At 43.1% G+C, this 25,088-nt stretch overlaps 2 long non-coding RNA genes across 6 annotated transcripts; one reads left to right on the top strand and one right to left on the bottom strand.

Annotated features, from left to right (window-relative positions):
• Positions 1–130: 130 nt before the first annotated feature.
• Positions 131–24,282, top strand: LOC119709363. 4 transcript variants are annotated; one of them, XR_005259339.1, is made up of 5 exons: positions 131–646; positions 11,444–17,910; positions 18,429–21,952; positions 23,660–23,769; positions 23,884–24,282. It is a non-coding gene; the product is annotated as an uncharacterized LOC119709363 (long non-coding RNA). The 4 variants fall into 4 exon arrangements; XR_005259338.1 differs by having other exon boundaries at positions 18,426–21,952; XR_005259336.1 differs by having other exon boundaries at positions 11,444–21,952.
• On the bottom strand, positions 14,961–24,367 carry LOC119709364. Of its 2 annotated transcripts, XR_005259341.1 has the most exons (4): positions 24,276–24,367; positions 23,029–23,194; positions 22,306–22,388; positions 14,961–15,079 (listed from the first exon to the last, which is right to left on the bottom strand). It is a non-coding gene; the product is annotated as an uncharacterized LOC119709364 (long non-coding RNA). The 2 variants fall into 2 exon arrangements; XR_005259340.1 differs by having other exon boundaries at positions 22,306–23,194.
• Between the last annotated feature and the right edge of the window lie 721 nt (positions 24,368–25,088).

Here is a 25,088-nt window from a genome sequence, read left to right as displayed (position 1 = left end):
TCCAATCCCCCTGCTCCTGCTCCGCCGCCTGCTGCGCTCTACTTATACCTTCCCTTGCCCCGCCCACGGCCGCGCCCCTCGCCTACGTTCCGCGCGGCCACACGGCCCAAGCCCCTCCCCGCACTGACTAGCGTCCGGATGGCCCTGCCCCCAGCTGCCGAGGCTCCGCCCTCGCCCGGGACGCTCCGCCGCCACTTTTCCCCCACCCCCGGTGTGGCGCGCGGGGCCACTCTGACGTCAATGCGCGGCTCGCTTCGCAGCCCCGTTGCGTCACTGCTGACGTCAAACCCTGCCCTTGCGCCCCTTAGTCCCGCGGGGTAGGGAAAGGGGGGAGCGCTGAACTACATCTCCCATGACCACCGTGGCCCGTGGGGCCCTCGGCAGCGGCGATGGCGGGGCCGGAAAGGGCCGCCTGCACAGCTGGCACCCCTCAAGCTCTGAGGTGATTCAGCCGGGCTCCTTCCTGAGGGCGACGCAGGGTGACCCTTCACATCGCCGCCAGCATCTCCCCTGCGCCGCGCCCGGCGGCTAAAAATACTCCCCACAGATAGCAACGCCTGGCGATTTGCTGTCTGCCCGAGCGGCCGCCACTGATTGGCCAGCGGGACGAGGGGGCGGATCCAGGCCGGGTTTTGGCGGAACGGAGGTGAGCAGTGGCGGTAGGGGGGTTTGGTGCGAGGTCGGAGGTTCTAGGCGTATTTGGGATGCAGTGCAGTGCAGTGCAGTGCAGTGCAGTGCAGTGCAGTGCAGTGCAGTGCAGTGCAGTGCAGTGCAGTGCAGTGGATGGGACCCACCCCAGTGTTCTGTAAAACATCTCCGGGTTTCGCTGGGGTGGTTTCGCTCGCACTGCCAGCAGGACGCGGTTCTGGAGGACAAATTGGAGGGATTTTTTTTGTTCTTTTTTTTTTTCCTCCGTTTCTTCCTCTGTTTGTATAATAATAAAGCATTTTGGCATAAGCGCTACATGGGCCCCAGGCGAAACTTGGAAATGCCAGTCGGAAGAAATTCCACGACGTTTAACCCTTTGTAGCTGAGAGTATATATGAGATTGCGAGGCCGTAGCCCAAAAGCTGAAATATTAAGGGAAAGAAGAAGGTAATATTTAGGATTTTCCACAGCTTAACATTTCTGATGGAAGGCTTCATTAATTGTAAAACATAGTTTTTATTCAAATGTATCAATGGTGATGTCACTGGGATTGCAGTATTCCAAACAACTTGAAAATCTTAAGACCCAAAATATTTACAATTTTCCCGTGTATTTCTCACCCATTTTTAAGTCTAGAGGCTTGAACATGCTTTCAGTGAAAACTGGGTCACTTGTCACTATGTACCCCAAACGGAGAATAAAATCTGAAGATTATAACATTACAATCACTGGTAACTGGGAGACTACTGGGAACTAATGTAGCATCTCCGGGAATCTGAGAGAGAGTCCTGGGTATTTGTTTTGATCAAAAAGAGACAAAGTGAAAGAACTCCCTAAACAGGGAAGGTGAAAAGACAAGTAGAGGGGGTTGTTTTGGTTTGGTTTGGTTTTGACATTAGAGCTTGGGAGTCTCCGTGGAACAACAAACACACATTGACAGGTGACATCAGCCAGCCACTGGTGACTGGTTCAGCTCTTGCTTTGCTCAGTTCTGGGGTGGCAGCAGCAGATTTCCCTTTGAAGTGGGAAAAACTGCACAGTGCTGCAGATCAGTGTTTTCAGGTGAGATTTCATAAGGAGCTTTACAAGCCTGTATACTGCTGCTGAGCTGCTAAAAAAAGCCAGGTTTTAAAAGCAGAGTCTTTCTTTTAAATGACTTTAGTGCTGCATGAGAAGCATTAGCAACTGAATTAAATGTACAGAGCTAAGACATTGGTAATCAAGGCAACCATGGGATCCTTTAAAGCTGTAAAAATCAGGATGTGCTTTTCTGGGGCTTATGGAAAGGAAGCTTCTCATGCAGTCCATGCTGTAGAAAAATCTGCTGTTAATTGCAACTAGACCAATTTTTGGGTCCCTCCCTCCCCAAACCATTCTATGATTCTAAATGTTACTGATGGGTCATTGGCCCAGGAATAACCTATTTGAGGATCAACCCCACTTCTAGTGTTCCAGTGAAAGTTTTAGTTTATCCTTTTTGTTTGAAAAAATAGCTTTTAAACTGCAGTGATCACAGTATGGTCCACATACGCATGTCAGAGGTAGGTGGCCAAAATATTGTAGTGTTAAATTATTAACACCTAAACCCAGAGTTTAATCCAGGATCATTTTTATTCTTGAAACATTGACTGGCTTTTTGATCCATAAGGGTCTGAGCAGGGCCTGCAGTGTTTTTCAGCCCTTTTGATTAATACACAGCAATAACAAAATGTCTGCCTCCCTGCTAGAAAAATCTTTAAAAATGCAATCAATACAAAATAACTCCAGCATCAAAATATTTCTCATGTTGCCAGTTCTATTCAGCTGGAAAATTAATGTTAAAAGAAAAGAAAAACTGTATATTCTCATTTCTCCTGACAGACATTGACAAGTCCTCTCCCCAGAAAAGCAAATCCACACAAGTATTTCAGAGCAAGGCAGGAGGCAGGAGTGAGATTAGAAGTAAGAAGACTTTCTTAATCTGTATTAAATAAGAAGGGTTTGATCTAATGCCCTTTTCATAGCCAGATCCTGCAATGCTGGCCATCAGCAACTGAACTACAGTTTCCACAGTCTGGGTCTCTGCAAAATAATCTCCAAATCTAAGATCTCTGCATTGTAAAACAACTACATTACTGCAAAACCTTGCAGAGACTGCACAGACTTGACAAAGAGACAGACCTTCTTTTCTGCTAAAGAAATCTAAATTTGATTCCTGAAATAATAACTAGCTCTCTTTAAAAATCTAAATTACTATTGTTTATTGATCAACACATCAAAATCCAAAATACAGTTTGTTAATCTTAAAAGTAGTTTAAAGCAATTATATATAACAAAGAAAATTTTTGCTAATTATGTCAATGAGGACAAGAATTTGAAAGCTGCAGGAAGACAGGCTCAGAATTTCCACCACCCATCCTTTTCATAGAATCTTCTTCTCTGCTAAATGAATGTTGCTGTACAGAATACATAAGATTTGTCCTGATCGTGGACATGAAGTTTTGTGTCATACATTCCTGAATAGAGTGCAGTCTCTTTTTTAACATTTTCCTTTTTGGGCTCAAAATTCTCCTTTTAGCATGGGAGCTTTGGCTTTGATCTTGAAAACTTGGAAAGCTTTCCCCATTGTATTCATCCCTCTCTAGCCAAATTTTATCCATTTGCTGATTTTAACATGTGTTCCTTTTCCCCACCATCTGTCAGAGTGAGCAACCAGGCCTGGCTGCTCTCCAGCAGATATCTTAGCACCAAGTTTGAAATGGGATGTAAATTCTCTTACATTTCACTTTACCAGCAGTGATTTTTCCATAAATAAATACTGATTAGAAAGAGGGTCTGGACGCATCAGATGTTGCCCAGTACCAAAAGCTCTCTGACCACAAAGGTTTTCGAGGTGGGAAACCACAAAATCACCTTGTAAGTGACGTTGTTTCAATGGAGTAAAAAATAAGCAGGAGCAGCATTCAGGCAAAACAGCCAGGTCACCTTCTAGGAGAGCCCCAAGCTTGTCTCTAATCCTGTGAATATATAATTTTTCTGGGCCAACATCAATAGAAGGAACTGATTTGCCAGAGATGAGAGCTCAGAGCTCACAAGGACATCCCCCTCTCCTAAGTGGAATGCTACCAATATTGTAGCTTACCTAGAATAAGTTGATAGAGTCCTGAGCAAGACACAGAAAGCAGCTGTTGGGTAAGAAGGAGAAATAAAACCAGGAGAAATAAAGATTTTGCACCAAAGCTTTTTTCTTCCCAAAGTTTCATCCAGCTTCAAGGATGAAACTTCAAGTAAAAATGTGCGTTGTTTATTTTGCCTGAAGATGGTATAAGGTAGGATCTGTACTTGAAGAGGAGCCTGATAAGTGACATTTTCAGAATGGGGTACAGATTCTGAGAAGGCCAGTAAAAAAGAGTGAAATGAGGAGTAAGTAATCTAAAACTGCTGTGAAAGGTAAAGAGAGAAACTATAATAGTAGAGAGAATAGTAGAGAGAAACTATAATAAGAGGGATAAGGAATGGGAAATATTTTATGAGCATCAGAATTTCCTATAGCTGTGAATAAATGGGCTGAGGAAGGAGGAAGGAAGATTGATTTCATACATTAGAGAGGTTGACCTTTGAAGAAAGTTTTATTAAAATCCAATATAATTTTTTACTTGAGTTCACTTTTGTGCTGGGAACCTGCCAGTTTAATGTCAGTTAGTTGTGCAGTATCTGTTAATAGATAAAATTATGAGATGAGGACTGTTCTAGCTGATAGTCATAGAACTTCTAAGTTAATCAGCTTCAAGTTCTTTACTATGCTCATTCCAAACAATGATTCATAAACAGTTTTAAAGAGACAGAAAGCTGCTTTTTAAACTGTCTGTACTTTCATGGGGATCAAAAATAAGCACTGAAGATGAAGGGCCGGTCTTTTGCCCTTTCAGTCTTTGAATAGATGAAAGTAGCTTGAAAACATCTCACTAGGAATTTACTTAAGAATTTTGTGTACTTAGCATTTTCCAGTAAGGCAAGTAAATATTTGTTTTCCTGAAAAGGGAATTCCAGGAAAGCCATTCTGTCTTATTCAAGAGAGATACTAAATGTGAAAAAAAATAGATAGTAAATGAGAAAAAAGTCAGTACAAAGAAATAGCTTTCATTTGGTCCGTTTAAACTGAAAGAAAGAGTAATAGAGGGGTGACTGTTGACCAAAACAGTCCAATAAACATAAAAATTCTGTTACTTTTTTTTAATGTTCTGATTATCATCAGCTAGGGTAAAAAAAATATAATCTGAGAACTACCAGGGGTCTCTTTTTGAAATAAATGGAAACTCAACTTTATTTAGGCGAAGATCCAGCCAATACCACCTTTTCTGACTAACCACAGTGTCCTCTAAAGCAAATCTGCACCGTTTGGGTCTCCCAGCAATGCTTTTTGTTTACTTAGGAAGGATCAGGGAAGCCTTCACTGTTTTCTAGTTTTTCAACTAAGTGATGTAGACACACCTTGAATGAAAAGGGGAGGAAGGATGTTTCCATGCACTGTCAATTTATTATTGAGATTGGAAGGTGCCTCAGTTTTATGCTATAAAATCCAGAACAAAATATAATTTTAACATCCCCAGAAGATCTCCCTTGGTTCTTGCCTAAGAATTTAAAACAGCCAAGAACAGTGCAGCTCAGTAAGAAGCCATCCATATTTTAAGCTTTCAGGCAATTCCTTTTCTCTGGAGCGTGTGGCTGTTGACTGGGTTTCTTATGCCTTTCTGCATGCTATTTCTATTAGTAACAGTGTTTTATACTGAGTCCAGGACTTGGAGAGTTTAATTAGTGACTACCAGGTGACAGGCAGAATATCACCTTTAGGAAAGGCACTGGTTAGAAGTGTTGATACTGGGTCTGAAGGCAGTCTGATTTAAGAAGGGCTGAGTTAACGTGCTGTGCTGTCATGCTATGACAGTGTGAGTGATGGTGACTTCAAAGTAAATGAGTTCAAATATCTGTGTCTTGATAAATACAGTCTGAAAATTGTTCTCATGAGACGATCATGAAAACTATCTGTATGTTATTTAAAACACAAAACAAATACCAACTAGGGTGTTTCTTTTCAGCTGAACAGGAACCCAGCACTTGTGCAGACATGAAGAGCTAGTTGAGTGGAAAGATGTCAGGATATGACAGTTGAAGGTTTGACCCTGAATCTTTAAGGGTATTATCCATGGGGGGGAAAAGTCAATGGAAATTTCTCTTTGAGCTTGCTGTGCTGCAGATCTGGTCCTTACTCAGCTCCTATTAAAGTCCCTTAAGTCACAGAGACAGGAATAATGGAAGGGAATGAAGATTCAAGCTGTGTGTTTGCTCCTGAGACATACATAGTAGATTTTACACAGTTTGTGCATCCTGTTCATGTAAAGAACAGTTCATGGGAGACTCAGTCTGTCACTGGCATTAAAATGATCACTCAATTCAAATAGTAAATAATTCATTTCCTCTCCAACTTCTGATTCCTAAAGGTGTAATTCCCAATTTAATATAATAAGTGCCTTAAAAGATTAAGCAAAAGGTCATGTTAGCATAACGTCTTTCCTGAACTGATGTCAAAAGGCTGCATAAAGCCACACCTTGAAATCCCCCCAGAGAGTGCTCATGGGACTTGCCAATAACACAGTTTCACAGAGATTCTTCTGTTTCACAGGTCACAGCTCTTTACCCTGTGACGGATAGACTGTGCCACCCTCGTGTACCTACATATATATGACCCACTTCATTAGAACAGAATGTTTTCTCTGAAACACACAACCCAGTAGGAGCCATTATCTCATGTGCTATTATTAATGCAAAGACTTCAGGCAGCTCCTGCACACAGCAGTGGATCTGTGCAGTCTCAAGAGTAGCTATAACTAAGATCTTCAGAAGCAGGGATAAAACAGCCATGTTACACAATTACATTGAGTTTGGCAATGGGAAGAAGAGATTTCTTCTTGATCCCACATGACAATTATCTTCCATGCTGGGAAATGAGCACTTGGAGTGACATACTTTTTATTGTAGCTAATGGAACTCAGATTTGTGAAGAAAGTGATTCTGCTGTGTGACCATATTATCTAAATTGCTTTGTTGCCAATGCATAAAAAACTGAATATAAAATTGCCTGAGTATAATTGAGTGCTGACTCACCCCCCGATTAGGGTAAATGGTGCAGTGTTCCAGGGTGCCTTGGAGCTTTCTATAGTCTCACAATCCTATGTGAAATCTCCTGATTGATTTTTTTCTGCCTTCAAGCAAACTTATGTTTCATGCTCCTATTTGAGGCTAGGTGCTACAAATCCAGCTGCTGTCATAAGACATCTTCCTCCTGCTTCGTTATCTTGATCAATTTTCTGCTGAAACTCATCTTTCATCCTGGCTGGTGCAGTTGCCTCCCTTGAGATTATTCCAACTCCTGGCTCTCCATATTCATAGCCACTCTCTGAGCTCCAACTGTAACTCTCTAGTTTCTAAGGCTATAAAGCAGAGGATGTTTTCTCACAAAAAGCTTTTCCATAAATTCTCACAATTTCATTTCAGTCTAATCCAAGGCTGCATACACACCTGACACTTCTCAGAACAGACTTTTATTAAAAGTACCTGCAAGCATGAGCAAGCAAATACAGACCCAAGTATTTTAAATTGATTTTTTTAAATCTTGAAAATAACTCATTTGGAGGTATAACAGTGTGATTATGCTTAAATCTAGAAGAATTCTCAGGTTTTGAAATTTAAGTATATGAAGGGCAATTGTAAGAAGCAATGCTGGACACCTGAGGTGAACTGAGCCACACATACTGAGCAGAGAGCTCAGATTTAGCTGACTGTGGCAGTAAGTTAAACAAGCACTTGTGCCTTGGGTGATCTCTGTTTCAGCTCTCCCTCAGGTAGTGAAAAGAAAGAGAAGAAGAAGGGCTATGACCTAAATGAATTACAGCAAATATTAACCAGCAATCCCACCTCTGAGGATCTGCAAAAGATGCCAGCCCTGAGCTGGAGGATCTGGGAGTGAAACCAGTCATGGAAGTGGCAGAAATTGGTTTTCTTTCCAATTATCTATGAACATCTCCTTTCTGGCCAGCTGAACTATTGAGCAACTGAGCAGCTGTTGAAAACCAAGTAAGGAAAAGGCTGAAATTTGTTTCCTTTATATGTGGGACTGGTTTCATATCAGAAAATAAAGAGTAACTTCAGCACACATATTGGGCTTAGGTTCTCCAGAAGCACTTGTTGCTGTACAGTCCAACCTGGTTCCTTGCCAGTAATTGTAACTTTTGTTGTCTGATAAATGCTTTGCCTCAAAGAGGATAAAGCCCATTTATCTCCGGCTCCAGAGAGATAGTAATGCAATTGTTCCTTCACCAGGAGATCTGCCCCCTGAAAGTTCTCTTCTGGATGATATTTTCTCCAAGAGTTTCCTTCTGTAGAATAAAAAGAAATTTAGTTGAAATGCGTTTCCAGAGACAATCCCTTAAGAATAAAACTTATTGTAAAAAACACCTTAAATTGGTAAGGAGGAGTAAATCTAAAATTCAAAGCTGATCTAAAGCTGGGTTGGAATCCAGCCAGAGTTAAGAATCTGGTCTCTTCTGGCTGATCAGCACAAAGGCTGTACCTTTGCAAAATAAAGACACATCTAAAAGATGTAATGAGAAAAAAGGAATCTCTAAAAGTGAAGAAAGCAACACATTCTAAGATTTTAAAAAATGCTGTCAGAACCCTTCAAAGATAGGAGTTAAATACACAAAAGCATCATGGCTTCCCCAGACAGGTTGGTGTTGGTTGTTACTCCCAGCCCAGGCTGTATTTGACAGCTCTCACTTCTATTGCCAGAAGTGTGTTTTGAAAGCCCAGTATTCCTATCCAGATTGCTCTTTCTTAATTCAGTGACATTTGACAGCAGCCTACCCAAGTGACATCCACAATTAATTGTTAATGTCCCCAGTTCAGCTGAATCAGGGAAGTGCCTAGATGACAAGGAAGAACATCACTGGGAAGACTCAAGGGAGGCACCGGGGGATTTGCTGAGGGGAATAATGGATTAAATGTCTGCAACCACTCCAACATTTAACCTCTTAATCTATGATAACTGGTGGGTTACTCAGCTGTCATTTATTGCTACCCTGCCAGGAGAAGTGCAGGTAAAGCAGGGAGCAGAGCACCCATGGCCAGAAGTCCCAACTCATTCTGCAGCAAAGATAAGCCCTTGGATGGAAATTCTTCAAAGGGATGAGGCCAGGCAAACTGTTACTATGGGCATCTTGGAGCAGGCAATCAGTCCTCCCTTTAATAAACAGAGATACGAGATGGTCAGGGAAGAGCATGCTTCTTAAATGTGTTGGAAAAATGAGGCTGGGACATCTATCATCTCTGATCTACAAAGTGATGGAGGTTCCTGAAGAAGCATTAACACCTGCACAATCAAACAGGAGCAACTCTGCTGGTCCTGCCCTGCAGCTTGTGCTCTAAACTATAACTAATGAGTGTAAAGGCCTTGACAAAAAAAGCTTCTACAGAATCCCTTTTGTAAGGCCTTTGATTTTACTGGAATGTGCACAGCAGTAAAATTCATATAGCCAGTGGAAAGCCATGTCCTGGCATGACCTTGCCACAGAAAGCAACAAAACGAAAGGGCAGGGATTTAGGGTCATGTTTGGGGAGGATCCATGATTCAGCATGTCTGTTTACTAAATCTGCTCTAATTTGTCACGTAATGAAGGAGTGGGGCAAACACCTGCAGTTCTAGGCTGCTACTTCATTATGAAAAGGTACGACCTGGGCAGTGACAAGCATCTGAGGAATAAATGAGTTTCAATTAGGACAGTAGGTCAGAAAGAGTAAGATGATTCATATCCAGGATGTACTCCAACCCTCCACAATAACACTCAGCAATTCTGTTCAGCTTTGCTCCTTCAAAGCACCTGCAAACACCCCATCCTTTCCATGGCACTGGCAGGTAACAGGCAGAGAGGCTTGGGTGTGTCCTGAGACCTGCTAATTCCTGGAATAATTGAACTAAGCTGGGAAAAAAAGCCTTCTACAGCAACAGGAAGGAATGAGACAGGTCTGTCCTAGTCACAGCATATCACTGTGTGTTTAGAAAACAGGGGACATAAAGATTCACATCCCAAAATTAATAAATAAGGTGCTCAGAATTAATAGCCTCTTTTAGGGAGCCATCTGCATGAAGTTTTTCCAGGAGTAAGGAACAGGTCATGACAGATGGGGTTTAGGAGTGTGTGGCTGCTAGGTTAGCATCCTGACAGAGGTTAGTGCCTCTGCTCATCTGTGCAAATCATATTTTACTTGCTTGACTGTGAGTTGCTGGGCAATGGGATGTAATTTTTCCATGCTTGCTGTTGGGACTGGGTTTTACCTTGACTTGCATCTGATAGTGCAAGCTCTGTCAACATTGTTTTGCCTCTTGGAAAATAATAATTAAAAAGCCTGGATGATAGGCATGTTTTAGTACCCAAGAATGCATGGCCAGCTCCACTTCAACCTAGTCACCATAGTTTACTACTCTGCCATAAAATGTCTTTTCCATGTTTACTTGAAGACTGGGATGTAAGAAAACCTTAGGGGTGCCAGACATTGGGTTGACTTTGATCTCTCTGAAAACAAATCCTTTAAAGTTTAGATCAAGGAATCTCTTAATGAAACAAAGAAATTGTGCCACTTATATCAGTTCCAGATATAAATAAGTCTGATAGAAATAAGGCAGAAAGGAGACAGCCATGCTCTGCAATGTCAGTCAAAAGTGAGTGTCTGATGGATGATGATATGGCTGGCTGGGAAAAAAGGTCAGTCTAAAAGTCTTGCTGTGAGCCATCTGGCAAATCTTCCAAAGGATATTGCTGTAAAATGGCACTGAATTCGTACCTGCTTTGCATCTCCTGCTATTAAGAAAGGCTATTTACTCCTTTAACGAAGTGAAGATTTTGAAATCTCTACTATGACTCTCATCTTAGGTAGTCATTGTAACCCTCCCCACTGCTAGTTGTCTGTTCCCTCCCCCCATCAGTCTGCCATGGATGCAGAATCTTATCCCAGGATCCTTTAGAATGGAAAAGATCTGTAAGATCAAGTTGACCTGTAACCCAGCATTGCCAAGCGCTCCACTAAACCATGTCCCTGAGTGCCACACCTGCAAGTCTTCTAGATCCCTTAGGAATGATGACTCCACCACTGCCCTGGGCAGCCTGTTCCAATTCTTGGCAGGCCTTTAGGTGAAGAAATTTTTCCGAATATCATCACAGGATCATGGAATGGTTGAGGTCGGAAGGGACCACTGGAGGTGTCTGATACAACCCTCTGCTAATGCTGGCTTACCCAAAGCAGGTTGCACAAAGTAAAGATCACTTGTTAAAATATCTTTCCACAGTGAAGATGCTCTTGGACATTTAGTGCATCACTAAGACACAGCACACACCTGACTCCATCCAGGCTGTTCCAGCTCAGGATTCTGTTCCCTTGTTCTGCAGGGGAGGTAGAAGTTCACAGCACTGGAATTTGTAGCACATCCATCCTCTTGCTCCGGAATCATCATTACTTCATGCTTGGAACTGAAGAGCCACATTTCATACTTCTGAACAGTGTAAGGCTTATTTTCATAACTGAGTCATTTGGACTCTGTACCCCAGAAGGCAACAGTAAATATCACCACTGGCCATTTCCTAATGAACACAAAGCAGTAACAATTTAATGTCACTTCAAAAAACTTGCCATGAAAACAAAACAAAAATATCTCTAAAAGACAGACTGTCTGGATGAATATTAATGATTTTTTTTCCTGTTTCTTCAGCTCCTCCCATGTGGCGCATAATCAGCTGTAACTGAGTTTACAACCCTTCTGAGTTGTGATGAATCGCAATGGCTTGAGACCATGGAACTGAGAGTACCAGCACATGGATAACCTTGACTGTGGAGCAGCTGGATATCTGGTGACAAGACACCTCTGGGTTTTAACATGGGCCCAGTAAAAGCTATTTTCAGCCTAAATGATCTTTGATACTGAAACTAGAGTTAACCTGGATGGTGAGCAGAGGAGATCATCTGCTCTGAGAAAGAAACCAAGGGAGAAGGAGGTGGGAGAAGAGTGGGAAGATAACAAAGGAGAGGGACTCTATAGGGAGAGGCATTAATTTGGAAACATGCAGTGATGGAAAAAGGAACACAAGAAAAACTGCTGTTGCATCTCCCTATCACTCCCTCTCAGGTCCCTGTCCGTGCTCAACTGCCAGCCACACTTGTCATTTGTAATTCTCAACCTTCTTAAATAGATGGGACTAAGAAGCAAAAACTGACTCAAAGCAGCTCCTCTCACCTTTGCTATTGCCAATTTTAGTAATATTTGGTCAGTTTGGGTTGGTTGTTAATAATGACTTGATTCTAATTTCACCATGTGCAGCAGTAACTTGTTAACAAGCTGCTCCAGGAGATCTTTGTAGAACTGTGGATACCAGGGAGAGGGAATAATTACAGTGTTTCCACCTATGATAGTCTGCTTCAGAGCAGGTGTAAATATATCCATAAGTGTTTGTTCACTTAAAAGTTCAGCCCAGCTGCTTTCTCAATTTCCAGCAGCAGAATCAATGGATAGGGGTTTTTCCTTAAAAAATTAGGGCAAATATTATCTACTAAATATCACCTTCCCTTCCCAGTAGACTGCAAGTAATATTGTAAAAGTTACAGAATTTTTACCAAAACCAGATGTTTGGTGTATAAAAGTACAGGCAGTTTTTCAAACCATTCTATTTGTTTGGAAAGGGAAGGACAATTAGATCAGAAAACTCAATTCAACTTCAAAACAGAGGAACTTAATAAGGAAAAAAACGACGGAAATTACATTTCATTCTCTTGGTGCATCCAAAAAGCTCTGGACTGGTGCATGCAAAGAGTAATTCCCTTTGGAGCAGCACCACAAGCTTTGAGAAAGCAGTTGCTAAAGTGTCTGAAAGCATCCTGTTTCTTGTCCTCTGCTCTCTGAAGAGCAGATGGAGCACAACACAATGGGGTGGAATGGGGGTCCTCAGATTATGGGGACACTGATCTGTGAGCTGGGCAGTGGAACACTTGCATCCAGTTTGAGCATCCCAGAAGTAAGCTATCTGACTCAAAGAAGGTTTGGAAACCTCTCCTCAGGGCTCAGCACACCTTGATGCAGGAGTAAGAAGAGTCCAGTGTGGGTGGCCTGGACCTCTCTCCAGGAGCAACACTCCCACAGCTCCATCTACTCCTGGCTGGAACCTAAAGCCCTGCCAGCATCCATTTTTCCCTGCACCAAATCGTTTAAATAAACTTCTCCAGTGTGGGCTCAAAGAAATGCATCATTTGTGTGGCTCCTTGGGAGCTCAGCTAATGGACTGCCTGGGAGGACTTGCTGGGCAAATGTGCTGCCTCTGGCTTCCCACACTGAAACCTCACCTTGCACTCCATAACAGCCCATCAGTGCAATACCCTGCTTCTGCCTGTTGTTCAAGATGCAGGTACCACATTTAACCAAACAATAGCTAAAAAACAAAAGACATCTTAAGTGACTTGTGGTGTCTGCTGAGCACCAGCTGCCTTTTTTGTGTTTTACTGTGTCTTTGATCCCGATGCTCCATGCTCAGATCTCCTGGGTCCCATTCAGCTGCAAAAGCCCAAAGGTACAGTGAGAGGAGCAATCTAATCTGCTAGGGAAATAAAACAGTTGATGACTCATAAAAGCAAAAGGGACAGATATTTGAAAAGGAAAATAGCAAAACAGATTCACATGTAATTGTGAGTCCTATCACAGGAGTGCCTGGAGAAGTAGTGAGTTCTGCCGCATTCTTCCACTCAAGCCCTCAGCTAGCTTCAGTGGAGCCAGGACTCAAAACCTGTAGTTCCAGGTAGCCTTAATAAAGCTTGGATCTGAATTAAACTACTCTTCTGCATGCCTGGGGATATGGTGGCATGTGGCAGCCTTGGCTGCTTCAGGCTTCCCTGGAGCATGTGAAGGAACATGTTCATGAGTGACAGCCCAAAGCAGTGGGACAGACCTGTGTGCAGCCACAGGAGCTGGGGCTCTGCTGGAGTCTGAGATAGCCTGAGGGACAAGGAGCTGTTCACAGGTTTCCCATGGGGAGCTGATGCCAAAATCAACTCTTTTGAAGGCAGCAACAACAGCACAAGACCCTGGGCAGCACAGGGATGCATGTGTGGCTCTAGGAGAGGAGGATGGAAGGCTGAGCCCACTCACCTGAACACCCACCTTCCCTCCTGGAGGGGCAGCAGGTGTTGTCAGTGGCTGCTCTTCAGGGGAAAAAGAACCCCAGACTGGCTTAGACACCCCTGTGATGCAGAGGGGTGGGCTATCATCCCTGAAACAAATGGGACCCCCTCATAGCCCAGCTGTAGCACTTGGGGCTGTCTCCTCTGTGCTCCCTTCTGTCCCCAAGGCAGTGTAACGAGGCCAGTGGAAATCTGAAAAAGAGAGATTTCCTTTACTCAAGGATTCCTATTCAGAGCTACAGCTATTGACATATTTTTTTCTATTCCTGTGCTTGGCAGAAGTTGATAGTATTTATTAAGCTGATCTCAGGCACCAGATCTGGATCCTGACTCTTGATACAGAGGCAATCATCAGAGCCTGTTGTGTTTGCATGAATGTACTAATCCTGCCTCTGCTTCCTGAATGCATAAAGCAGTGTATAGGACCGCTCATCTCTAAGAGACTTGGAGATGGCTGCAGAGGGTAAGACAATGTTTTTAATATGGAGAACTCCGAGGCAAAGTATTTGGTACCTCAGGATTATTAACATTTTTGAAAGTCTGAGAAGCCACTAACATTTAGAAGACATTACAATCAAGATTAATTCTCCCAAATGGAGAAAGAGCTCCTGTTTTTCACATACACTCTAGATATTGATAATTTTCTCATTTTCTGATATAACAGGGCTTGGGGGTTTTTTCCCCACTGAGACAAGATGACTGACAGATGGAGATAGGAATTTCTCATAAAGAGAAGCAATGCATTTTTACACAGCTGAGGCTGGAAGAAAGCAATAATTCTCCTAATACACAGGCACAGCCCTCCAGAATGCCTGATTATTTACTTCAAGAATCAGTCATCGCTGACCAGAATGCCAGGCATGTCTTCCCCAGCCAAGATGTGAGCTGAGATCAGTGCAAACAAATCCTCACCCCTCTGGCCACCTCCTGTGCTGCTGTTGGGTGGTGAAGGCTGGTCCTGGGTGGTGAGGCTAGCCTGGGATACCCTGACCATGGTGGGTCAGACCAGCAGAGATTCACCAACACCTCTGTCATGGTGAGTCCAAGCCACTGTCACAGAGGTGGCACTTGGTACAGGCTTAGTTCAGTTCCAGGGTCATTCTTAGCAAGCACTGGGGTGCTCGGAGAGCCCAGGCAACTTGGGGCAGGAGTTAGAGCTGCCACTGCAGAACCCATCTGGAATCTGTCTTAAAAAAAGACAATAAAAAACACCAAAACCTCCTCAAAACAACAACAATAATAAAAAGAAAAATCAAAACAAACAAACAAACAAAACTCCCACCAACCCCCCCAGAAGAAAGCCAGAGAAACTGCCTCCAACTCTTGGGCCAGGACAAAGCCTTGGAGCAGCAGGAGAGCAGGAGTGCCCATTCTCAGCGTCAGCACCACTTCTGTCCCCCTAGAGCAGCTAAGCAGCTTTGCTTCCTGCAGGGATCCTCTGGAACTGTCTGGCTTTTGCCATGCTAGACCACATCTTGCAGGGTTGTAGCGACTGTACTGGTACACACAAGCCAAAATTTACACCCCTTTACCTGCTTTCCTCCCAGCCTCCTCTTTCAGCTGTTTTCCCCTCTCACTATCTGCATATTCTGTTCTTCACTACTGTTCCTAACAGCTTCTATCTATGCCAAGTCCCATCCTACTTAGCTCTCATTAAACCTCCAACCTTGAGCAGAGCTTTTCTGCATTAGTCTCCCAGCCAGCTTTTGTCTCTTTGACTTCTAGGTTCTCTTTGTTTGTGCTTTTCTCTCTGGTTCTGGGAATTATTCTGCTTCAGTTGATGCATGGATCCAGGCCCTGATATTTTGTTGAACTCTGTGGGATCTCTTCTGTTTGGCGGGTGCAGTGGTGGTACTGCTCCCAGCATCAGCAGCACCCACACTGTTGCAAAGGCCTTGAAAGGCTGATGTGTATTTCAGGCAGTAGGAAGCTTATCCTGTGCTAGACATTGGCTTGAGAGAGACATTATCCCTGGAAGATACCAGCTCCAGAGAGACATTTTCTATGGCATCCCTGCCCAGGAATAGATCCTGACTTCATCTAACAGAGGAACTGATTGTACGGGACTGTGCTGCTCACTGGAGAATGACACAGCCAGAGCGAGTGGCATGGGGTCACCACTTGCATGTTTTGTCCTTCTGATGCCACAGATCAGTATCTCAATAAAAAGCTTTGGATCTGAGCAGCCCCTGCCGGTAGCAAGTGCTCCCCCTGCAGCACGACAGGTGCTGAAATATATATGCCAAGTGGATCTTTTATTTGGAAAACAAATGGTATTGACTATCTATAAATGTCGGCTTAAAGTGAGGCAAAACTAGCAGGAAAAAATGCCACCATAGGTGAGTGAAGGTGCTTAGTGAGGCGTAGGGCAGCCCTGAATTATAGGGCAGCAGTGAGCAAGTGACTTAGCCTTTTCTTTTTTTGCCTCCTACTCATTTAGTCTGGAAACATATCAGCAGGCACTTTGTCCTGTTAAATGGTGATAAAACCCTGGACTCAATAGCTGAGATCTGCTGTCTGCCATCATAGCAATACAAATAACAATAAAAGAAACAAAATAGAGGTGAGTCAGTCTGATGTTCACTAGGAAAAACATCAGTTATCTTTGTTACTCACCAGCTCTCCTCCAGGGTAGTCTGCTGGCCAACATTGAGGCTGCAGTTGTAGTGGGGCTGTATTTTGCTCAGGTCCTCTTAAAAAAGTTTTTCCCTGAGGTTTTGGAGAGTTGGTGGTTGCATATCCACATCAACAGGACCATGAGTATAAGCAGCCTTTTTGCAGAGTAAAAGCCTTTTAGCAACTGAGCCCAGTGGAGGCACAAGGCTGAAGAAACAACACAGCATGGAGAGGCCACTGCCTATGGTAGGACAGATAATCCTTGAGGCCCAGGTCTTCATCTGGGGGGAAAAAAAACAGAGGAGGGAGGCTGGAGGGGGGCCACCCTGTCCCTGAGGCTGGCTGAGGTCACCCATAAGCTCCTGAGCCGTGGCTTTGTCATGCCCCGCAGAGCATCATCACAACAGCCCTGATGCATCCAAAGCACAGACAAGTGGCCAACTCCAGCTGGAAGTTGATTCCTGCTATTGAGATTTGTATTTATTAATTTGTAGCCCACTTGCTTTCTTTTGTCACTATTTTTCTCTGCAAGTGAAAAATTTCCCCTGAATCACTGCATGTTATTTCCACTTGGCAAATAAAGGTCAATGAAATACCAGTAACTGCATCAGAAATACAGCTCCATATCTATCCAGGATTTTATATGGCAAGTTGTAGTGCATTGCCTGTTCTTAGAAAAGGCTGTGATTAAAAAAAACTAAAACTGTCAGAGGTCAAGAAATTCATAGTTAGAGCAGCATAGCCTCTGCCCTTCACTCCTCACATCTTGCCTGCAAGACAAGGAATAAAAAACCTCCTGGAACTGGCACAAACAAATGTGGGATGAGATTTCCTCCAACACACAAGATTCTGCAGGACTGTGGTATCTAAACAGCATTTTTGTTTGCAAATGTTGCCTGTATCTGGATAGTGGTTACTTGGATATTTATACACTATGTAAATAATATATAAATACATAAATACCATAGAATCATAGAGCATCTTGAGCTGGAAAAGACCATCGAGTCCTATAAATATATATAGAACTTAGAAGCAACATGATGCTGTAATTGACATATATCTGTCTTCAAAGAGATTTACACCAGAGTCACAAAGAGAATTTGACATACTTGCTGCAAAGAGGTTTTCATGCTTCAAACATGAAACCACCAGGACTGGCTGAAGGACGCTCTGTGCCCAGGGACTGGGGAGCTGATACCAATTTTAATGCTGCAAACACCTTTTCAAGATCCACTGGCAGAGCCTCACTCCCCGAGTTAAACACTTGGAAACACAGAAGATGGCCCTGTCCAGCAGCCATTGGGGCACGTGAAGTTTCAGGAAGGAAGGGAGTAGCTGCTTTGCTTTCTTCCAAGGGAAGGCCAGCAATGAGATGAGTGTCAGGAACTACCATTTGGGGTGAGTCAGGAGATTGGCATGGGGTGGTTTGCATTAATACCAGCTTGAACACATGCCAGAGAGGATTTCCAAAATTCACAGCCAGTTATTTCTTGTCGCAGAGTTGAGAGATCCTGTAGCCTGTTCTTCCACTCTAAGGCATGTGATCAAAAGCCTGTGGAAATTATTCTGAGAAGGTTTGTTTTGTAAATATGTATTTAAAATCACGAATACAGATTACTGAGTTTGAAGAGAATAAAAGCCAAACCAAAAACTTCTAACAGAGCAAACCCTCTCACAGAGGATCTTCTCCCTTCTTGGAGGTGGATTAAAAAGTACTGTTATGAAATTCCAGTGCAGATTTTATGATGGGCTAAACCAAAATGCTTTGGAGTTTTTGGAATTCAGATCTGAAGCTGAGTGTTTCAGCCCGTATGATCCATATAAAAGTAAGACAAATGAAAGAATTTACTTTTTCTTCCTTTTGATATGCAGAGATTCAGATGAAATGCTTACTTTCCAATTTGCTTTTTCAGTAGAAATTGACTAGAGATCCTATCAACATGAAATACCCCATGAAACCCAAGGAACTCCTGAAATGATGGATGACATCAAGAGCCAAAAGAACACATACAAAGCATCTGCAGAAAGAGATCCTTAATCACTCTGTGAAGCCTGTTGATTTGTTGCCAACTACTTAACTTAAAGCTTGTGTTGTCATATATCTAACTTGAAAGTTTAATGAACCAGTTGGAGAAAGGAAATCTCTGTTAAAAAGAGATTATGTCCCTTCAGCTGCAGTGTGAGCAATAACACACTTTGTTGGATGCTCTCAGCAAGTCCCTCATTAAAACAGTAGCACCAGATGAGATCTAATTTTCCTAATATTTGTAGACTACAATGCAAGAAGGAAAATATTTGAGGTTTTCTGTATTCCTGAAGAATAAGTTAAAAAAACAACAACAACAAAACAGTGAAAACTGCTCCCCAGGTTATGTGCTAGACCTCTTTTATTTACAAGTATTTTACTACTGAAATTGAATATCAGTGTTATTTAATTTTTTAAAAATTGCCCACTAGATGGCTGTAATTGTTATGGCCATGCTTAATTTTTGGTATCAAATTCCCATCTTTAAAAAAATCTGTTCTTCCTTTTTGTTGTTCTTCAGCACATGCTCTCAATCTCCAAGGCAGCATTTGCAACAATGGGATCCTCACCTTGGAAATTTCAGCTGTTTATAGGAAGTTTAGTTGTTCAAAATGGCCACTGCAATGGGCTTGTATAACATCTAAGGCACAGAAATCCACTGCCATTTTGAAGGATAAAGTGGGAATTCATTTTTCATTATTGAAAGAAATACTTTATTTTCTGCTATTACAAGGAATGATCAAAGACTTGGAGCCCTTTGGAAAGCATTTCCAATGGCGTGGCATTTAATGCGAGCAGCTTGTGATTACTGTTGGAGCACAAAACCATTGTGAATCTGATGAAGGAGAGCCCAGAAGGCAGGATTGAGCATCTCCTGTGTCCTAGATTCAGCAGAGGAGCTGATGTGAAAAAGAAGCAGGATCTGCTGGAAGGAAAGCTTAAATTATGTATCACAGGAAATAAAATTTCCCTGCTGTTTGCACAGACTCTAGTCCAGGAGCAGCAGTTCATCTGGGTAGAGGATTTGCAAAGTGTTTGCTAGCTGTGGTTCCTCCTGCAGTTTTCCTGAAGATCCACCCAAAGGGAATAGGCTCAGGTGGAAGACTTTCCCCATTCAGCCAGGGAGCAGGGCACCGATGCTTCTTCTGAACAGAAGTGCCTGAATATAAAGATCTACATATCTTTGGCAGCTCTTGACTGCAACATATGAAAAGGGAACTGCCTGTCTACAAGTTTTAAGCAGCATGCAGAGACATTTGTAGGACTTCTCCACCAAGCATGAGCCAGTACAGAATCATCCATTGCTGCAGACCCTTGGGCATGGTGCGTGGTCCTGCCAGCAGCACATAAATCTGCCTTTAATGGGAATGACTTCATTTCTATTGAGGAGTTTTCCCACCAGTTCAGCACTGCACCAAAGGGGTTATCAGGGGCCATCAGGTTTCATAAGACTTAAGTGCAACTTCATTAAGTGTCTTTGAGAGATGGTTTGCTCATCTGGAGCAAGAACAGCTTGGTCAGGGATGTGAGCCTGTGGCTCACCTAAAAAAACCCCTCAGCACAGCACTGAGCTCTGCGGATCATCTGGAAAGAGAAAAGAAAGAGAAGAGAAGAGAAAAGAGAAGAGAAGAGAAGAGAAGAGAAGAGAAGAGAAGAGAAGAGAAGAGAAGAGAAGAGAAGAGAAGAGAAGAGAAGAGAAGAGAAGAGAAGAGAAGAGAAGAGAAGAGAAGAGAAGAGAAGAGAAGAGAAGAGAAGAGAGAGAGCACCTCTGGCAAAGGAAGTGCTGTGATAAGATTTGATTCAGAGAAATTCAGGACTGCTGTAGTGCACTGGTTTAATACCAGTCAAGTAGATAATTTCACTTATTGCTCGCTCTTCCAAAAATATCACACCGAGGTGCGCAGAGGGCCCAGCTGCAGTCAGACTAGAGCATCCCCCTACTCCATCTGGATTTCTTCCTAATTCAGTAGAACTGAGCCCTCTTTCTATGTAAACACAAGTAGATTCATGCCAGCACATGAGTCCCATATGCTGTGGGTTTGTCAGCCAGAGGTTGGGCACGGTCCCTGCCCTTCCAGATCAGCTCCAGGTATTGTCCCACACATACCTCGACTCAGCTGTCTTATCATGGTGGGTGTGGGGTCTGGTTTGCCTTCAGTCTTTTCCTGGTGCATGCAAATCCAGGCTACCTGGATATATAAATCAAGTTCATTGTCATGCTAGCTGAACACCTTATAAAGGTATGTTATCAAGAAAGAATAATGAGATTTCAAATTCCCCTAAGTCGTAAATAAAGACAAAGTGCTCATGCAAAATATCCCTCATTCTAAATGGTCTTTACTTCTAAGTCTTCTCCATACACAAAACAGGGTTAAGTCAACACTGAGACAAACGGAGGAAAAGAATTAAGTACTCCTCAGGAAGATGCACATCTGTTTTCCCCACTTGACCTATTCCCTTCAAAGACATTCATATCATCATCCTGTGAAAAAATCTGAATAAGTCCCTGGAACTCAAGACATTTCTTTGAGATCCTCTGACTTGCTGATTTTTCTGTCTTTTTTTGTCTACTGTGAATCTTGCTGAACAGGTTGAACGAAAATGATCTTCTTGCAAACATTCTGCAAATAGATCAATGCCATATTCTGTATCAAACACCCTACCTGGAGCCCATTTAATAAATGGATGTCTTTGCTATGAAATTACAAACCAGAACTTCATGTGGCATCATACCCATATAGATTTGAAATCATTCCACTCTCAGCAGAGTTTTCAGCATTGTAATAAGAGCAGTATAAATAGCCACAGTCTGTGAGCATTGTAAAGAACAGGGATTAAGGTCAGCAGCCACACTGCAGTCGTTGGCCTTTGAAGACTGTCTGGAGCAGACTACAGAAGGTGCAGGGTACCTGGGGCTCCCATTCAACTGTAATGGGGTTGTGGATGCCTTGTATTTCTTGATAATCACTCTGGAGGGATTTGAACAAGAAACATATGTGTGGAAACCTGCAAGATACTTTTGAATAACAGAAGCTCTCTTGCAGAGAGGACAAGGCTGGTTCGAGACCACAGCACCTGCTCCTGCATAGAGCAAAGTTCCCTCCTTGCTCCATGTTGTCCCGGTAGAGCACAGCTTCCCACCAGCTCACCTACTTAAAGGAAACTCCACAGGAGTTTGCTGGGTAAACAACAAGTCAGCCCGGAGATATCAGCCCTGGAGAGAAATAGAGGAAGAGCTGCAGTGGGCAGTCCTCACCTCATGTGACTCACCCCAAGAAGGTGTTTGGGTATTTAGTATTTTTAAAGCTGACAGAGAGAGCAGGTTAAATTAGGTACAAAGAAGAAATTCTTCCAAGTGAGGCTTGTGATGTCCTGGCATGGATTGCCCAGAGAAGTTGTGGCTGCTCCATCCCTGTAAGTATCCCAGGCCAGCTTGGATGGGGCTTGGAGCAACCTTGTCTGGTGTAAGGTGTACCTACCCATGGCAGGGGGTTGGAACTGGATGAGTGTTAAGGTCCCTCCCAGCCCAAGCCATTTTATGTGTCCGTTTGGGAGAGTGACACATGTAAGATGCTGAAATACATTCAGGTACCCCAGAGAGTCATCTGAATTGTGCTAGAGATACACAGCTCAGTCAGAGCTAGAGGAAACCATGAAGGCTGAGAGGGACTCTGTTGGGTCAGATGGCTGCTCACTTTCTCAGGCTGAGTAGTAGTCACTCCAGAGCCACAACTCCCATGGCCAGGGGGAGGCTCTGGACAACATACCTGGCATCAGATGGGCCGTGGGGTGGGTCACACTCTTTCCGAGAAGGGACTGTCGTCTTCATTGGTCTTATCTGGAAATTGCTCTGAAAAGAAGCATTTTGTGAGCCTGAACAAAAAATTGTTTCACATGCTGCCTTTTTGTTTTGTATGACTTCCAACATTTCTGGCAAAAACATTTCCTCTGACTGTTTTCCTTCTAGAAACAGCCTTCTTCCAGACAGGGCTACTCTGCCACTATTTAGCTGGGTAGACGCAGGGCTATTTAAGACACAGAGCTGGAACATTAGCAAAGCATTGTCTCATTCCAAGACAAGCAGGGAAGGGGAGGGTGCGCATCATCGAGTGCAACCTTGTTCGTCCCTGGGAGGTTTGTGCCTGCATCATGCCAATTTGCACTGAATTTAAGGCTTCTGCTGATGAAGTCTGTGGCAAAATCTGACAAGATTTTTTAGAAGCTGCTAGTTCACAGCCTTGAGTATTTATGATTTTTGGCTGCCAGGTCTCACATATGTTGCGGTCAGCAGTTTAATTATTTACCAGGCTCTGAACAGTACTGTTCAAGCAGCAACCATCAAATCGGACATTTTGATATGTAAGGGTAATTGGGTAATTTTTTTCTTCCCCTCCTACCAGCTCCAACCCCCTATTCTGCTGGGAGATGCAGAGTCATAGCTCTGCCATCTTGGCTTCCTGCCATCTCACTGCTCCTTTAAAACCTCATACCTCCCATTGAAGGAACTCAGTGTCCTGTTCACCAGGAAGACGTCAATGTTTCTATGGAAACTCTTCCCAAAGATTCTTGCTCCGTGCTGCCGTTGCTGCGTATTGTATGACTGGCTTTGTACACTGCAATTCATTATCCAGGCTGTGACGAAAAGGGAGCAGCTTTCTGCCCAACAGGAAAAAGCATTAGAGGAAAAAAAAAAAGACCCAAAACACTAACTCCCCTGCTCCACCACCTTAATATTAATCAAATAAGCCACTAAAACCAAAGGTGCCTAAATCGTTTTGCATTTGAGCGATGAATGGAATCTGCTCGTCTATGCTCCTTGCAGTGAAAAATACCTTTTCCTGCATAATTAACTTAGCTGAAGAAGCTTATAAATTCTTTGTAAGGTCCTTTTTCCTTCCGAGTAGTGAGAAGAAAATTTTCCACCCCTCACAATTGCAATCCCGATGATGGATGAGTGTCATGTAGGTAACGAATAATGCCTGAGCAGGAACCCTCTGCATGAACTGCATGGAGAACAGGGGAGGCTCAGATTTTGCATTTGAATTAATATGTGTAAAGGGGGTGCAGAATTAATAGGCTGAAGGAAAATTCACATTAATTTCTCATTTGCCTCAATAACAGGAATTATCTGGGACCAGCGGAGAACATGATGACAATGTTTATGGACATGTCCCTTACTAATGATGTCCAAAGGTGGCCTGATTACTCACCCCTCTGCAGATGAGCTCCAGGTATTACACACTTGACAGGTAAAACGGTCTAGATTTTGTTCCCACCTCTGTCCCAGATTTGCTGTTATTTTATATTCAGACATCACTGTTAACTTTGAAAATCTGAATTTCTAGGTGGTGCTCTGAGGAAGTCTGGAACCTGATTTACTTGACTTCCACTGGATCACTGATGGGCTCTTGACACCTCAAGCAATCAGGTTTCAGGTGTCCCAAAGCATGTACCTCAAACTCAAGGTACTCAACTTGTGACACTTGCAGAAAGATAACTCCTTAACCCAGCAGAACTTTGAGATCTGAAGAAAAACATCACACTCATCTACTATGCTGGGAACCAGCACTGAGTAAAAACCTGAGTAAAGATGAGGATGAGAGGAGACAAGTATTTTATTTTTAAACCTTATGAATTTCTGAGTAGTTCTGCTTTCCTAGAGAGGAAGGCAGGGTTGGGAAGATCAGATGTTCAAACTCTGCTCCCTCCCTGATAACACACTAAAGACTTGTATTACCTTTAATTGATGTTTCTGAGTGCATCCTCATTGATTTACTCCAGCCGTGCTCTTTATGCAGGGAACATTCTATTCTCAGAGCATAATCTAGACCCATACGAACAATATAGATGTTTCCTGATAACATAATTTAGAAAGAGGAGATGTAATTGCTGCCTGTGCTGAATGCACAGCATCTCTCTTCTGTGGTTCTCATTTTGTCATTTCCATCTTATTAAATATGCTGGTCCTTGTGCCTTTGATTTTAACTTCCTAAGGATAGCTCATGTTGAAATTATTTCGAAGGTTCTCAGAGGCTTTTCAATTAGATTCAGGGATCATTCCTGCAGAAATGTATCTGTTTGTGGCACACAGGACAGCAGCAACTTGGGCATCTGCTGCGGAAAAATGGGGAGGGGACCCAGCAAGTTCTTCCTCAGGTAACTTGTTCTTTTAAGAAGTGCAACAAAGCAGGTTCTTGTTAAGGACTTCCCTTAAATACTTGAAGAGGAGGCTGGAACTCATCTGACCCACTGCAAAACCTCTTGGCTTGGCTGTGCATAGTCCAATGGCTGTGATTTAAAATGAGTGGTTGGAGTGCTTTTGTTTTCTAAATCATCCCATAAGCACTGTGCTTCACTGTCTTCTCTCTGATGGAAGGATATCCAGGGTGAGATATTACAATTCAAATTTTCATCTCTAGGGTGAAATCTGTCTCAGTTCTGTAACGCCTGGAAAGCACTGCCATGCAGTAAGGTTTGATGTGAAATAAGTGCAGGTCCCTCCACAGCACAGCCAATCGAGATCCACAGCACAGAAAAATCACCACTGTAA

Source organism: Motacilla alba, chromosome 18 (assembly GCF_015832195.1).
Source record: "Motacilla alba alba isolate MOTALB_02 chromosome 18, Motacilla_alba_V1.0_pri, whole genome shotgun sequence".
Taxonomy (NCBI): Eukaryota; Metazoa; Chordata; class Aves; order Passeriformes; family Motacillidae; genus Motacilla; species Motacilla alba.
This window is presented reverse-complemented; position numbering and strand designations above follow the sequence as displayed.